This window comes from Bemisia tabaci, chromosome 8 (assembly GCF_918797505.1).
Source record: "Bemisia tabaci chromosome 8, PGI_BMITA_v3".
Taxonomy (NCBI): domain Eukaryota; kingdom Metazoa; phylum Arthropoda; class Insecta; order Hemiptera; family Aleyrodidae; genus Bemisia; species Bemisia tabaci.
Window position 1 is genome coordinate 47,072,297 of NC_092800.1, and position 15,194 is coordinate 47,087,490.

At 39.5% G+C, this 15,194-nt stretch overlaps 1 long non-coding RNA gene across 1 annotated transcript; it reads right to left on the bottom strand.

The window, feature by feature from the left end:
* Positions 1-1,815: 1,815 nt before the first annotated feature.
* Positions 1,816-8,983, bottom strand: LOC109041464 (uncharacterized). Its single transcript, XR_002009956.2, has 3 exons — positions 7,714-8,983; positions 5,931-6,108; positions 1,816-2,759 (listed from the first exon to the last, which is right to left on the bottom strand). It is a non-coding gene; the product is annotated as an uncharacterized lncRNA (long non-coding RNA).
* Positions 8,984-15,194: the final 6,211 nt, after the last annotated feature.

Sequence of the window (15,194 nt, forward strand, 5' to 3'; positions counted from 1 at the left end):
CCCTTGGGGGGCAACGGACCCCAACTTTTTTTTCAAATAGGAAGACCCCTTTTGCGATAGTTCGTTCAAAAGAACATAAAGAAGAAAACTTTTCTCGCAAATCCGTAGTCAATATCTCAAACCGTTCCAAAATGACGGCCAGTTCAAGTTCAAAAAGGCGTAGGTTGAAGTTCAAACAAGCAGTTCCAACGCCAAAGCGTTGGAGGGCGCTTCTTTAACACTGCGCATGCGAGGAACGTTTTCATACGGCCAAGCGAGAGTATTGCGGACGGACGATGTATAACAAATTGCCTACGTGAAGGTGGTCCGGCAGCAACATACCCGCCGCTAGTCTCTGGAAAACAATAGAAAATAGTAGAGTCCCTTTATACCCAGAGTTAAGACAACTCACTTTTGGTTCGGCTGAAAGTGGCCTAAAAAAAAATCCAATTCTGATTGGTTCTCACTCATGGAGGCCGAAACGAGTGCACCAAGATGGCGGTACCTCGAATGTGAACAAGAATAATGAAAATATTACCTAATTGTGGTTTATCAAGAATAAATTGTCATTTCCATCGGTCCAAAATGAAAAGAGAATAAGAAATTATTCACAAACCAATCTCATTTTCTTTTTAATTGATCAATTTGTTGATGTTGTTGTTTTTGTGTGACAGACATCGCAGGATTCCTGATCCTTATCCCTCAATATCGTTCGTTTGGGTGCACTCGTTTCGGCCTCCATGGCCAGCCAAGGCCGGCTGTCAGTCAGCTGATAATCGAGTTGTCTTAACTCTGGGTATAAAGGGACTCTAGAAAATAGTAGCTGCGTACGTTGCCAGCGAGCGCGCTGCGAGCGCATCTGTTTCAATTACCTAGCATCGAGTCGGGCCTCTAACTTTCTATTCTCTCTGACATAACCTTAAACCTTCAACCCAGAGCAGAGACAAGAGACCCTCCACTGGCCTCCTAGCGACAGGTGGAAGCTTTTACTTTCGGGGTTTCAACAATTCCTTATGGACAATTATGAGCGAGCAACAGTCATCACCATATTTTCGGCTGTTGACTTACCTACAGGGTCGATGATGAGCTTCGGATGACGTCATAAGCCAAACAACTTTCCCAAACGTCGGCCATTTTCGGCTTGTTTGCAAAACGAAACTGCCAACACGTTGTTGAACATCAACCATGTAGGTAAGTCAACAGTAGAATGCTGAAGTCCCGAAAGTAAAAGCTTCCACCATAGCCAAGTTACTAGTGGAGGGTCTCTTGTCTCTGACCCAGAGCCGCAAACAGCTGACGCTTGACGATGCTGCGCCGAGAAAATGAACCAATCACAAAATAGCACAGTAATACGTCACTAAAATGAAGAGATCACGTGACTGTTCGTGATTTTTTCGAATCAATCTGAAACTTCAACCTCGAGTATGAGGCATTTAAGCATAACGAAGCCCCAAAATAGTTTAACCAGGTAATACGTCCGTGCGAGATTGTTATGCTTAAAAGCAAAACATTTCACGAAAACTTTTACGAATACCAGATGCAGAAGAAAATCAAATTTTCCCGGGTGTACCAGAATGGCGTCATTACCCATAAGGCAAAACGGTATGTAGTATAGTACATGTTACATCGGGGGAGTCGAACGGCTGGAAAGGGCGCATCTGGTACCCAGAAGCGCCCAAAAGGTCGAAAATTCACACCGGTCACATGTCGATTGATTTGCGCGAAAATCTGTATCTTAAAGTATTTTGACACGAGAAGAACGAATTAGACGTTAGATTTGAAAAAAAAAAACCGAAATTTCGAAAATGGCCGCCGGTTATAGTTCAAAATGACCAATTTTTTTTTTTTTTTTTTTTTTTTGAGATCTAAGTTCAAATGTGTTAAACTTATGCCAAAATACCCTTAAGTTACAAGTTTCAGGAAATCCATCATCAAAAAACGGGATAGCAATTTTCGGCTTTTTTGAACTTTAACCGGCCGCCATTTTGAAACGGTTTGAGATATTGACTTCGGGTTTGCGCGAAAAGTTTTCTTTTTATATGTTCTTTTGGACGAGCTATCCCAAAAGGGGTCTTCCAATTTGAAAAAAAAGTTGGGGTCGGCCGTTGCCCCCCAGGGGGGGACCTCCCTGAAGATTTTAGGAGGGCCAAAAAGTAGCTCCCTTTGACCTAGGAACATCCCCCACGTTCCTCAAATCTTTACCTCAATTAGGTAGAAAGTTAGAGGGGACGGAAGGGACTTTTGGATCATCCCTGTTGCATGCAACTTATAATCTTCCTCAATTCTGGCACTTCAGACTATTATTTGTCAAAAAATTCACGCAGAATCGCAGAACACTCCCATCACACGAGTTGCATTTAATTACCAATTTTTGAATTTTTGAGGATTTTACCCGTAAACGGTCACAAAAGTAATCTATTGTACATGCAAGTATCCATAATGTTTTTGGGTTCATGTAAGTACTTCAGCCAACTGGGCTTGGCGGATATCCCCCCGAACCAGGCGGATATCCTCCTGAACCAGGCGGTGTTGGATACTTGTGAATTTCTACCTTGACATTGTTATTTATGGTAATATTTTTATCCCAATTTGCTATATCATTTTTGTAATTCATTGCGTGTGAGGTGTCATCTGCGTGTGCTGTATGTTCATAGTTCGAGCCGCTGACAACAGGGATCATCCATGGAGCCCCCGTTATGAATGACGTCAGAGATGAAGCTACGAGAAGGATGACGATCAAATCCAGACACCTCCTCATGTTGTATCGTGAGATCTGAAAACTTCAAAAACGTGTGCCATATTCATTGTTATTCCGGAAATAGCTCATTTCCTTGGAGAGGTCCTGTATGACTTATATTGTACTTAACTTCAGTGGCGAGGTGTGAATGATCGATAATCGACATTTCCCCATTTTAAGCTATGGCAAAGAATAGATTATTAAGGTGTTCGCACACCCTGTTAATCGATCTTTTTCTACATGTTGAAATGGCAGATCAATCTGTATATCGCAAAGCACGCCACGCCACTTTCGATTTTGGGAGGGAAGCTTCAACACTGCATCCTATCTAGAGGGTAATTAGTACGAAACTCGAGTAAAGTTCAGCAGTATAACTCTGGTATTAGATTCTAACAAGGGATTGAAATAATTTTCACTGTATTTTACAACACATAAAATTCTGCGGGATACTGCGGATTTGCTGGACGATGGATGTATAACTCCATCATCATAAGCATATTAATCCATGGCGAGCAAGGTATAGCAGTTGAAGAAACGATCCCAGGACAATCTTAAGGCAATACCGACATGGACTATACCTACTGGCGAAGATCAGCCGGAGTGTCAAGCGAGAGTCAGGTTCGAAATGAAAGGATACGTGAAATCATGGGTGTTGAAAACATCATAATGCACGACATTTTCACGAAACAGCTCGTCTGGTAGATGGACATATGTGCAAAGTATGCCAGATGAAAGCCTAAGATTTGCCTAAGAAAGTTCTGGATGGGGTCCCACCCTCCTCTGGCAGAAAACGTAGAGGACGCCCTGCTAAATCGCGGATTGATGGATAAGGCAGGAAATGAGGAGATGCAATTGCCGGAAGAGCTCTGGCAAGATCGCTATCAACGGTGGGTGGGTGTCGCAGATAGCACAAAAGCGCTATAAGAGCGACATGTTAGTTAACATGTTATAACTAACTACATAGGCTGTCCCAAAACAACTGGCACTAAGTCTGTCATTCGGGAACTACAATAGATATCGACATGCGGTTTGCGGGAGGTGATAGCTCATACTCTTAGCTCTTAAACGAGCCTAAGTTGAGCTAATTTGGTTCAAAACTCAACGAGTTACATCGATTTTCCCGAGACGTGTAAGAAATACCCCTACGGAATTTTTCGGTAATTTTTCATTCCTTAACTTTGCCTCCGCAAGCTGTGAAATTGGTTCAGACGTTATGAATCAAGTTTCCACTTCTCTGGATGCAAGTTTCCACTTGTCAGGAAGTGTTTCCATCACAGCCGAGAAGTTTTTTTTCTGTTTGCAAAGTCAGTTTAGTGAAATTGTCCGGCCTGATAACGCGTTTTTTTGTGTTTCGTCATGAGTTCACCCGCGGAGTTGAAACAAGAGCAACGATACGCAATTCGATATTGCGTTCGTCGTGAATTATCTGCTTCTGAAACACTTCTAAGCCACTGTCATTTCATTCACAGTTTCAGAAGCAGATAATTCACGACGAACGCAATATCGAATTGCGTATCGTTGCTCTTGCTTCAACTCCGCGGGTGAACTCATGACGAAACACAAAAAACGCGTTATCAGGCCGGACAATTTCACTAAACTGACTTTGCAAACAGAAAAAAACTTCTCGGCTGTGATGGAAACACTTCCTGACAAGTAGAAACTTGCATCCAGAGAAGTGGAAACTTGATTCATAACGTCTGAACCAATTTCACAGCTTGCGGAGGCAAAGTTAAGGAATGAAAAATTACCGAAAAATTCCGTAGGGGTATTTCTTACACGTCTCGGGAAAATCGATGTAACTCGTTGAGTTTTGAACCAAATTAGCTCAACTTAGGCTCGTTTAAGAGCTAAGAGTATGAACTATCACCTCCCGCAAACCGCATGTCGATATCTATTGTAGTTCCCGAATGACAGACTTAGTGCCAGTTGTTTTGGGACAGCCTATGTACTAACATGCTAGTTAAAATACTGTTGGCTTTGCAAATTTTAAACACATGTCAGTAACGTAGGTTGTCAATGCTTTTCAAAATCATAGATTTCCTAATTTTGCAGCGGCAAATCATTACGGCAAATTATTACAATTATTAACCCTTCGCAAGGATTTTCAAACTTATTTTGCTAAATTTTACTTGAGGTTTGCGAAAATTGTACTTTTGCAGTGTTATATATCGACGGTGAAACTACCAAACTACGTATCTCGTTTGCGGTGTTTAAAAATCTACGCTCTTATTTTATTTTTTTGAAGTAGACCAAATCAATATCATTCCTTGAAATTTTCACGGAATTTTCTCCGCACAAAGAGGAAAAATCACAGAAATTTTCAAGACTGGATGTTAAGTAGTTTTTCATTTAAAAAATAAAGTATGACAGGAAGTCTGCGACGTTGCAAACCGAGATACGTGGTTTGGTAGTTTCACCGTCGATATGCACTTCTGTTATGTAGGCCTCCTGAAACCTCCTTTCATCATCAGAGTATGATATAAGGAGACGATTTTTGAGAGAAATTTTTTGCTAAAATCAATGGGACCGCCTTTAAACTTTTTATCTCAGCTCTCTTATGATATATTGCTCGAGTTATTCTTACAAAAAACCTCTTAAAAATTTCGTATATTTTTCGTGGATGCTGCAAACAATTTTCCGCCCGTTTTCGATGGGTTGCATGACATTTTTTTTTTTTTTTTTCCCCCAATTTGTTCAGGGTTTATTGTATCGATACTATCAACGAAACAATATCATACCCATGAGGAGATCATACTTTTGTTTCGTAACCTAGGTAATCTATAGCAGTAAGTAGCAATTGAACCGAAAGCTCACAGCATGTTTTCAAATAATGTAAGTATGTAAGTAAATGTTTTTAGTTCGACAGATTGAGAGAAAATTTACATGATTAGCATTTAAAAGGCTCAATTTTCAAGAACATACGGCTTTATAAAAAGTTGGCGAAATTACTTTACTAAGGTTAAAGCCGTCGTTTTGGAAGAATGAGTAGATGTAGAGAAACAAAGCGAGCAGTTTACTCACTTAAAAACACATCACGTCCGGAAACATAACTGAACTTTCATGGTTAGATTATGATTATTTATGCCGAGAAAGTGATTTTGTAAAGCGATATGTTCAGGTTTTTTTTTTTTTTTTGGTTTCGATAGTTGATGAGAAAATAAACATGGAAAATGACTTTCTTGACCACCTCTACGATAAAAAACGGAATACTTACGAATTTTAAGAGCTCCAAATTGACCGATACAATTTCGGACGTCTTGATTGCGCAACCAAATATTCTCTCTTTGTACCTCTGACAGACGTCATCTTCTTTTTATCATCGCTTTCTCTATTGGATTGATTCAGAATCGAGAATCGGAAATCGCAGAAAATTCAATCCTCTGGAGCACCACCTTAAATATTATAAATTCGAAGGCATGGAGACAAACTCCTAAAAACATGGGCACTGAACGATAGTTTGATAATTTATCGTCGCCCTTTTGACGTAAGGACGTATCTCAATATCCACGTAAGCCCTGTTTGACTTAGCAATCCACGCTCTCTGCGGCTCATGCGGAAATCAAGATACGCCCTGCTCACGCCAGAAGAGCAACGTGAAGAGCCTCTCATATAGTGTTATGCTTGTAGTTTTACGATATTTGGATAAATTGAAAACAGTTTTTTTTCCATCTTGCAAAATTCGTAGTTTATTAAATTGTAGTTAGCCAGTTTTCCCTCGCTGTTAAGAGTGTTTTTTTTTTTTTTTTTTTTTTTTTTTTTATATTTTCACTCTGGACACGGGATAGCTAAAAAAGTGACTGTTGCGTAGATTTTTATGTCACTCGCATGTTTTGCGGTACAGTATAACTCAGCAATTAGAAGGCGTTTTTAATTTCTAATATCACTCTGAATAATGAGATTCCCGGTGCCATCATTCGGTTTTCGCAGAGAATCCGGCTCGACTTCAAACTTTGAACAGAAGTCCGCCTTTGCACATCCCAGACATAGCAAACTAAGTGAAAACATTGACAATGGAATGGAAGAAAAATTACTCTGCGCGTAACGGTGCGGTAGTGCTTAAAATTCAGTTTAAAACCCTCAAGTTGCATATTACGTGTTTCCAAAATTTCCGCACCAACAGGCCTGTCTCCTCAGAATTCCCGATAACCAGTAGTTTCTGCAACCCTTAAACCTCGCATCATTACTTTGCTGTTGTCAGGTACCCTCACTCATGCCTTTTAGTAGGAAATTCTGATGGTTGACCGATTAAAAAAAAAAAAAAAAAAAAAAAAAAAAAAAAAAAACTGGTAACACGAGTTATAAAATCACGCTGCTAGTTGCCATAACAGAGATTGAAAAAAAAAAAAAAATCTACTATTGAACACGCAAACGATCGCTCATAAAATGTTGTTAGTCTGACTCTAATATGATTCTAATCGTTCAAAAACATGCGTTATTTTCTGCATGCCCAAAATACGTTTTGGGCACGTTTTGGAGCCAATATATTCTCACGAGGAAAAATGTATTAAAAATACATGAAAGAGCTTTTGAATGGATCAGTGATGTACAAAGAACTTTACCAGCGTTGCAAGCCTTCTACAGCCATACTAAAAAAAGAGGGCCGTATAAACCTGTGTACGCCGTCTTTCCGTTAAATAAATACGGATATTCAGAAAAACCTGTGAATATTTCCCGTTCACTTTTTTTTTAAAAAATTTCACCGCACTGCAATCTGAAGTATGTGAAAATTTCAAGTAGAAATATTCATAAATCTTCTCCAAAATTATATTTTAAGAGGGGAAAGTCTGTAACGTGAGTTCATATGCGGCATTTCATCCTTAGCATTACAGATAGGTCTTTTTATCGCAGCTATTTTTTACTGTATGAACGGTTTCTCTGGGGAAAATTGGATCTCTCATTGTGAAATAAATGAAAAATCACATTAAACAACCAAAAAGGAACAAATATAAATCAACACAACAAATTTATCTCAGAGTGATGAAGAAAAACATTAGTACCTGCGTGGGTTCAGGCGTAGTATGCGTCACCGATAACACTGTTTTTAAGGCTCCCCAAAAAAGCTCTGCTAAAAGCAATCCTGGATGTTGATGATTCGATGCAGTTTAAAAGTGTCGACAGTTTTCAAAATACCACACGAGTAATGTCAAGTTCAGGCATTGTGTTTCTTTGTGAAGAGCGGTAGGCGAAAACTTCTCAAGGTAAAAATTCGGAAGCTATTCTTATCGTCTGCACAAAGCGTGCCAATCATTGGCTGTCAACAGTTTCTCATTTGAACCTATGGTAAAGAATCGATTATTAAGGGGCTCGTTGCGAAAACTCTGAGAATCGATTCCTTACCATGGGTTTATATGGCAGATCCATTTATAGGTACATCATAAAGCATACCAAGCCACTGGTGCGAATACCGGTGATAGTTTTTTCCGTTAAAAGTAGCCCAAGTTCACTCGCTTTTCAACGATAACCGAATGCACTTTCCTCCTTAGATACGAGGAACAATAGACTTATAATAAGCAGTTTTGAGCTCGTAAAATTTGTAGAAGGCCTCTTCTTGGAAAATATTGGAGACGGGAATACATAGAAAAAGAGAAAAGTATCAAAAGAATGAAATGAGAGCACCGTATGGAATTCGAACATTAGATAAAAACTCGGAGCGGGCTCCTCAATACACTGAGATTCCCTGAGCTGACGAGTTAAGGGTATTCTATTCGGATATTCCAATAGAGTAACTACATACATTGGGAGAATATTGCCATTTTAATACTTTTAATGTACAAAATCTGTGCCACTCGCTCCCCTAGTAGCACAAGACAACGAAAATATCGGAATAAAAATGCGTTTTATTGTGGTAAAATTGTGATTTCTTTTTTTTTTATATACATGAAATTGCAATATTATGACCCGATTTTGTCAAGTAATTTCGATTTTAAACAATCAACAAAATGAGTTCCGCATGTTAGAAATATAGGCGATGCAATGGAAAATTGCCAATTATCTCAGTTACATTGCAGTATATCGATTATGCAAGTCCACAACCACGTGTCTCGGTTAAACGACGTTGCAGACTTCCTGTCATCTATATTATACAGCTACAAGCAAAATCTTTGAAGCACTATTTCTGACGAACTGCCGGACCGATGAGGATGATCTCTACATTAAATGTAATAAATTTTATGTCATCTGTGGTAGATGTAGATGTGTAAAAAATTATGAAACCCCGAACTTTTAATGTTGTAGAGCTTTTAAAGCTCATGTCACCTAAGTCCAATGTTAATAGCGTGAGAGATATGTCGTTTCCGCTAAAAACGTCAAGGTGTGGGATTCTACCTGAGTGACTCGAATAAACAATAAAACAATGAAAAAGCTCGTGAAGAGCTCCTCCTTCGAAGAGTTGAGGAACGGTGCATCGCTCAGGGTTCAAGGTTCAAGGTCCAAGGTATAAGGTTTAACTCAATTTTTCCTGCATTCTTTCGGCTTCGATTTGTGGCATTGGTCAATTTACTTGATTGATGAATTTCTATTAATATTTACAGCAGATTAACAGCAGATACAAAGTGAGAAGGCAGGCGCTGCGTCGCGTCGGGACGGACCAAATATTATTAACTCTTAACGGTTAAAATCCGATTTTTTTTTAAATTAAGTATTTAAAAATAACATAATAAATGGAAATTTCTCCAGTAAGTAGACTGTGAAATTATGTACATCCAGCTATTCCTCATCATTTACAAATCTGGGTGCTACGTCAAAAATTTTGAAATCGATGCAGCTCGAACACAAAATGGTGTATTAAAATGGAAGAACATTTTTGCCCATACATATCGAAGGTGAAACTACCAAACCACGTATCTCGTTTGCGGTGTTTAAAAATCTACGCTCACATTTTATTTTTTTGAAGTAGACCAAATCAATATCATTCTTTGAAATTTTCACGGAATTTTCTCCGCACGAAGAGGAAAAATCACAGAAATTTTCAAGACTGGATGTTGAGTAGTTTTTCATTTAAAAAATAAAGTATGACAGGAAGTCTGCGACGTCGCAAACCGAGATCCGTGGTTTGGTAGTTTCACCGTGGATATGCGTATAGGGCCCGCGAAGCGGGCCTGAGGGCGCGAGGCGCCCTCCCGGGGGTTGGACCGCGTAGCGGTCAGGGGGCAGGGCCCCCTAGTACTTTATATTTTGAATGTAAAACTGCTCCACAGCAATATTCTTAAACGTATACGTAGTCGCGGACTTAGCCCGTCGATATTTCAATGAGAAGTGCTCCTTCTATCAGGAGATAGGCAACATACACTGCATCACTCCGATGCAGTTATTTTACCACATCACCGCAATTGTTTGTGGTTCTTGTTTGATTGGTTGAACCAATTTTCTCGTTCACCGGTGCCTTTAGCTGGATCATGGTAAACAAAAAACTATGTTTTTATTTATTCTCGTACCTGCAGGAGTGCATAGGGTACGAGGTTGTATTTCAATTGACAATTTTGAATCCTATACATGATGGACTAAAACTTCAGTCAGAGTTTATTCAAAAGTTCAAGTCAATTAACGCTCTTTCCTCTCTAAAAATTGCGGTTCTTGAAATAAAATTCTCCTGTCATCATAGCTTCGCTTTTGTTCGCCATTTTCGGGCAGTTTTTGTGTATACTTTGTGAAACATCTACGGCTAAAGTCGAAAAATACGTAACCATATTGCAGTGTTTCAAAATCGCCGCCAACATTCTATTTTTTAATGAAAAAACAACCAAACTATCTCATTCCGGAAGTTTCTGAGAATATGTTTGATTAAAGGATGGAAATTCATAGATATAATGAAGAAAAACTGATGGTTAGTTTTCTTTAAAAGAAAGAAAGAACAAATTTGAGCGGTTTATAACGTCACAATCGGATTACGTTTTTTCCGACTTCAGCCATCGATCAGAAATGCAACTTGCGATCGGGCCGAATCTCAATTTTGGTTTTTTGGCAAATGAGGTCCCTGTTTCCGAGGAATGGACGCTCATAAATAAAGTGAAATCGATGACGAAAGTGCGAAACCACGTAGGTATCTCCGTTCGTGATTTTGCAGACTTCCGGTCATATAATATATTTTTAGTGAATTTCATCACTTGAAAATTTCCTTGATTTTTCCTCTCTCTGAGCAGAAATTTCAAGCTATATAGTTAACTTGTTTCTCTTTGCAAAAATAAATTTTGAAACGCCTAAACTTTGATCATAATGAGTCGGGGCCTTTTGCTGATTGGACCCTAATTGAGAGGGATTGATTGAAATCAGCGACTACCTACATCAGCCGTTCCGCAAGTGCATAAGTTTCACTTTAATTTTTCGAACAGACAACCAAACAATATTTCAACTCGAAATTTTGTGAATAAATTTGTTCTCGTACGGAAGGAATTAATGGAACGCTTTAAAGCGTTCCGTTTTTTGGGCTCCTGTCAAAAAAAAAAAAAAAAAATGAAATCCTAGACGATGGTAGGCAACGTGCACTGCAGTTGAGTTAATTTTGGATAAATACGCCCAATTACTTATGACCTCTATAAATATAGCCCATAAATGGGCTGAACATTCGTTTCATCAAAGAAATAATTAATTCTGTGCTTCTAGACTGAATACAATTGACGTTATGTGTATGTTTGTCACACACTTAACCAGTGTTGATTGTAAAGGCTTATATTTTATTAGGGAGTTGATTTCCAGACTTCTTGTTGATTAAATCGTTTCCTACGTAAGATTTTGAGGAAAAAATATGTTGCATAGGGCTTTTTTTATTGCATACCATTGTCTAAAGGCTACTCCTTTTGGATAATCTCAACAGGAATATACCAAGCCGCATTAAGTTTGAACTATGAGAAAATGAAGTTTGAAGTTTCATTCTTCCATGGACTTAATTTTCAGGACCATCTCAACTACTATTTTTTTAGCAGGTATATTGTGCGCTGGGAACTATTTTTCACAAAGGGAAATATTACGTGGATTTACATAGTAAATTTTTAGAAACTCTCTTTTCTTCCTTCAATTTTGTCAACTGTAAACGCGTTTTAGACTACTTTGCAATCCATCTTCAGTTCGCGACTGCTCAAATAAAATTAAGCAAACAATATTGAAAGAGAAAGCAGAAGTAAGTTTTTCTACATTTATTTGATTTATCGACTAATTTCACGTTTAACAGTTTTTTTCTCGACTTTCAATTTCCTACAGGAGAAAATTATAAAATTGCCCATTCATTTCTTACCGAATTGCCATCTCCCAAGTAGCATTTCTCAGCGGAAAAATCGCTATATATTGCGATTTTATCGGCGATAAAATCGCCAGGATTCAACATCTGAGCGATTATCCTCGATCTTATCGGAATAAAATCGTGATTTTATCGCCCGACAATTTATCGCGATAATTTCGAAATAAAATTCGCGATATATAAATGGCGATTTAATCTCGATTTTATCGACGAAAATTGATCGCGATTTTATCGAACCAAAAATTGCGATGTGTAGCGACTTAATCGCCATATGTAGCAATTTTTTATGCGATAATATCTCGATATATTGCAACCGATATAATCGCGATAACCAACCGATAAAATCGATAGTTATCGCGATCACTACTTTTTGGGTTGGCGCGTTTTTGTCAAACTAGGTCCATTAACTATGACCCTTATTCTTGGGTCATGCTCTACTAAATAAAATTCAGGGTTTCGATTGTCTTTCTCTCTCCTTTTGGGCGCTTCTGGGTACCAGATGCGCCCTTTCCAACCGTTCGACTCCCCCGATGTAACATGTACTATACTACATGCCCTTTTGCCTTATGGGTAATGACGCCATTCTGGTACACCCGGGAAAATTGGATTTTTTTCTGCATCTGGTATTCGTAAAAGTTTTCGTGAAATGTTTTGCTTTTAAGCATAACAATCTCGCACGGACGTATTACCTGGTTAAAGTATTTTAGGTCCTCCTTATGCTTTAAATACTTATATCCGAGGCAGTACTTTCAGATCGATTTGAAAATATTACGAACAGTCACGTGATCTCTTCATTTTAGTGACGTATTACTGTGCTACTTTGTGATTGGTTCATTTTCTTGGCGCAGCATCGACACGTCAGCTGTTTGCGGTAGAGTACCTGTATAGCGAGAGTATGGACAGATGTGAAACTCCGAAAATCCATCAGGCCTTCACCGATGCTTCTGCGAATAAAGTTAGGGCCCAGAAATGCAGCCAACCTATGAATTTCAATTATCCAGAACGATTTACTAATACTATTGTTACGAACCGTCGTTTATTAAGCACGTGTTTGACTCAGTTTTTGCATAAATTTACTCAATTTCGCGGAAGAACGCTCATTTCTGTACATTCTTTGCCATCATGGTTAGAATAGTTAGAATTGGAATCTGCAGACTGGCAGTGAAATTTTGTGCGTTAGAAGTTGGTTAGAAGGGTGGCTGCACTTTTGGGCCCTAAGCCCTCCATGAAGCGATCTGTCCATACTCTCGCTATACAGGTACTCTAGTTTGCGGCATTGAGCGGAAGGTTTAAGGTTATGTCATGGACCAAGAGAATGAATAAGGACCCCCAACTCCAGTTAGCGGAGACATTAGCGCTGCCTGCGTTCACGCCGTGAATATGGGTCCAGCCAGCGCCGATGTCACCGCCGGCCGGCCGGTCCCTCTCTTCCCCGGGACCCGCGCTTCCCCTCCCCACTGCTGAACTCTTCTTCACGCGACCCCGCTCCCCCGCGACCTGCGCGCCCTACCTCGCGGCGTCGCGACGCCGCTGTCCGCTAGATCGCGTTGACGCACCAGCTTTAGAGGTTCCGCCGCTCTTTCCCGTCGTCTGATTTACAGTGCATCCTTTATGTTTCCATTCACCACTAACTGAAATTCACCACTCAGTGCTTGTGGAAAGTTTTAGAGCTTCGCGGTCGTTCTGAAGTTCCGAAGGATTTTGCGGTTAAAGAATCCCACTTTAAATTCCAGCTTCGTCAGCCTTCGGGTACATAAGTTGGTAGTAATATGCTTTGTCAAAGAAGCGCCCTTCAACGCTTGGGCGTTGGAACTGCTTGTTTTTTTTTTGAATTGTGCACTACATTATCACAGGGATTATGATTTAGCCCCCGCCAAGCTAAAACTGAGCCTGAGATACCTAAGGTGCACAGAAAACGCCTTTTAGCACCTCCACAGCAAACACAAGCACGCGGGACGATAAGCCGCTAAGCGTCGGTCGACGCTGTAATTTAACTATTAACTACACAGAAAATATTAGGAATTGCCGATTTTCGCTATTTTTTAACTTTTGCTCAAATGCAGCAAAAATACTTCTCTGAGGATCTTGCATGCTGAAATTTGGCATGATAATTTTTCAAGATTCAGAGAAATGCCTTTTTGGTGTCTGATGCTTTTGAATCAGTGCAAGTGCGATACGATGTTTTAAAATCGTGACTATTTAGTCAGTTTTATATGACTTTCAATGCTTGCACACAAACAGCAGAAAAACATCGCAGCTGGTCGAATGAAATTTGTTGTGCACAACAAATTTCACTCGATCATTCAGTCTGGCTGACATCAGCCTGAATCAGTCTGACTCAGGATACTTTATGAAACATAGTCTGACGTCGTCAGGCTGACTCACTTTTACTATTACAGGGTGATGACTAAGTAGGTTTAGAGAGAGAGAGTGCATAATCTTGGTGACAGATGTTCTTTGAATTAATCATTAAGAGGGATACGACGTTTCAAAAACTTCAGGCTCAGTTTTCTATGGCTTTCAACGTTTGCCCATCTGTGGAAGTAAAACTACGTACTTATTGCTAGGATCAGAATGAAAGAGGGTCCGATGGTTCTTCATGTTTGAACTACAGGGTGTAACGAAAGTCCGTCCCCCCCTGTTAACTTTTGAACGAATTGCGCTAGGGAAATGAAACTTTGGGAATGTTCCTATCTCAAAGGGGACCATCTTTGGGGGGAGGGGGGGTCAAAATTTTGGTCCCCCCGTCAGGGGGGACGGGGGCCCCCAACTTTCTTTCAAATAGCAACCCCTATCTTGTGATACCTCATTCGAAAGAGCATAAAAAACTAAGAATTTTGGCGCAAACTGCAGATCAATGTCCTAATTTTGACCAAGTTATGATAGGTCAAAGGTCATTTTTGACCTATTTTCAAAAAATCATAACTCCGGTTCAAATTATCGTAAAGAAAAAAATAGAACGGGAAAATTTACCAAATTGTGTTCCTTTTTAAGTAAAAATTGCAGAAATCTCCTCAAACTAATTTTCAGGGGGGAGGGGGGGGGGGTTCGGACCCCCAAATACATCAATTCAAAGGTCATTCAATTTTCCCACGAAATAAGCTAATTTCCCCTGGATTTGCATCCACATTATCTCAGTAAGGTCAAAATCAGTTCAACATTATGTTCGCAAGTCCACAAATTTCGGGAAAAGTTAAAAATATCGAGATTTAAATGGTCATAGATTTAATTATCTTAAAATTGGTTTTT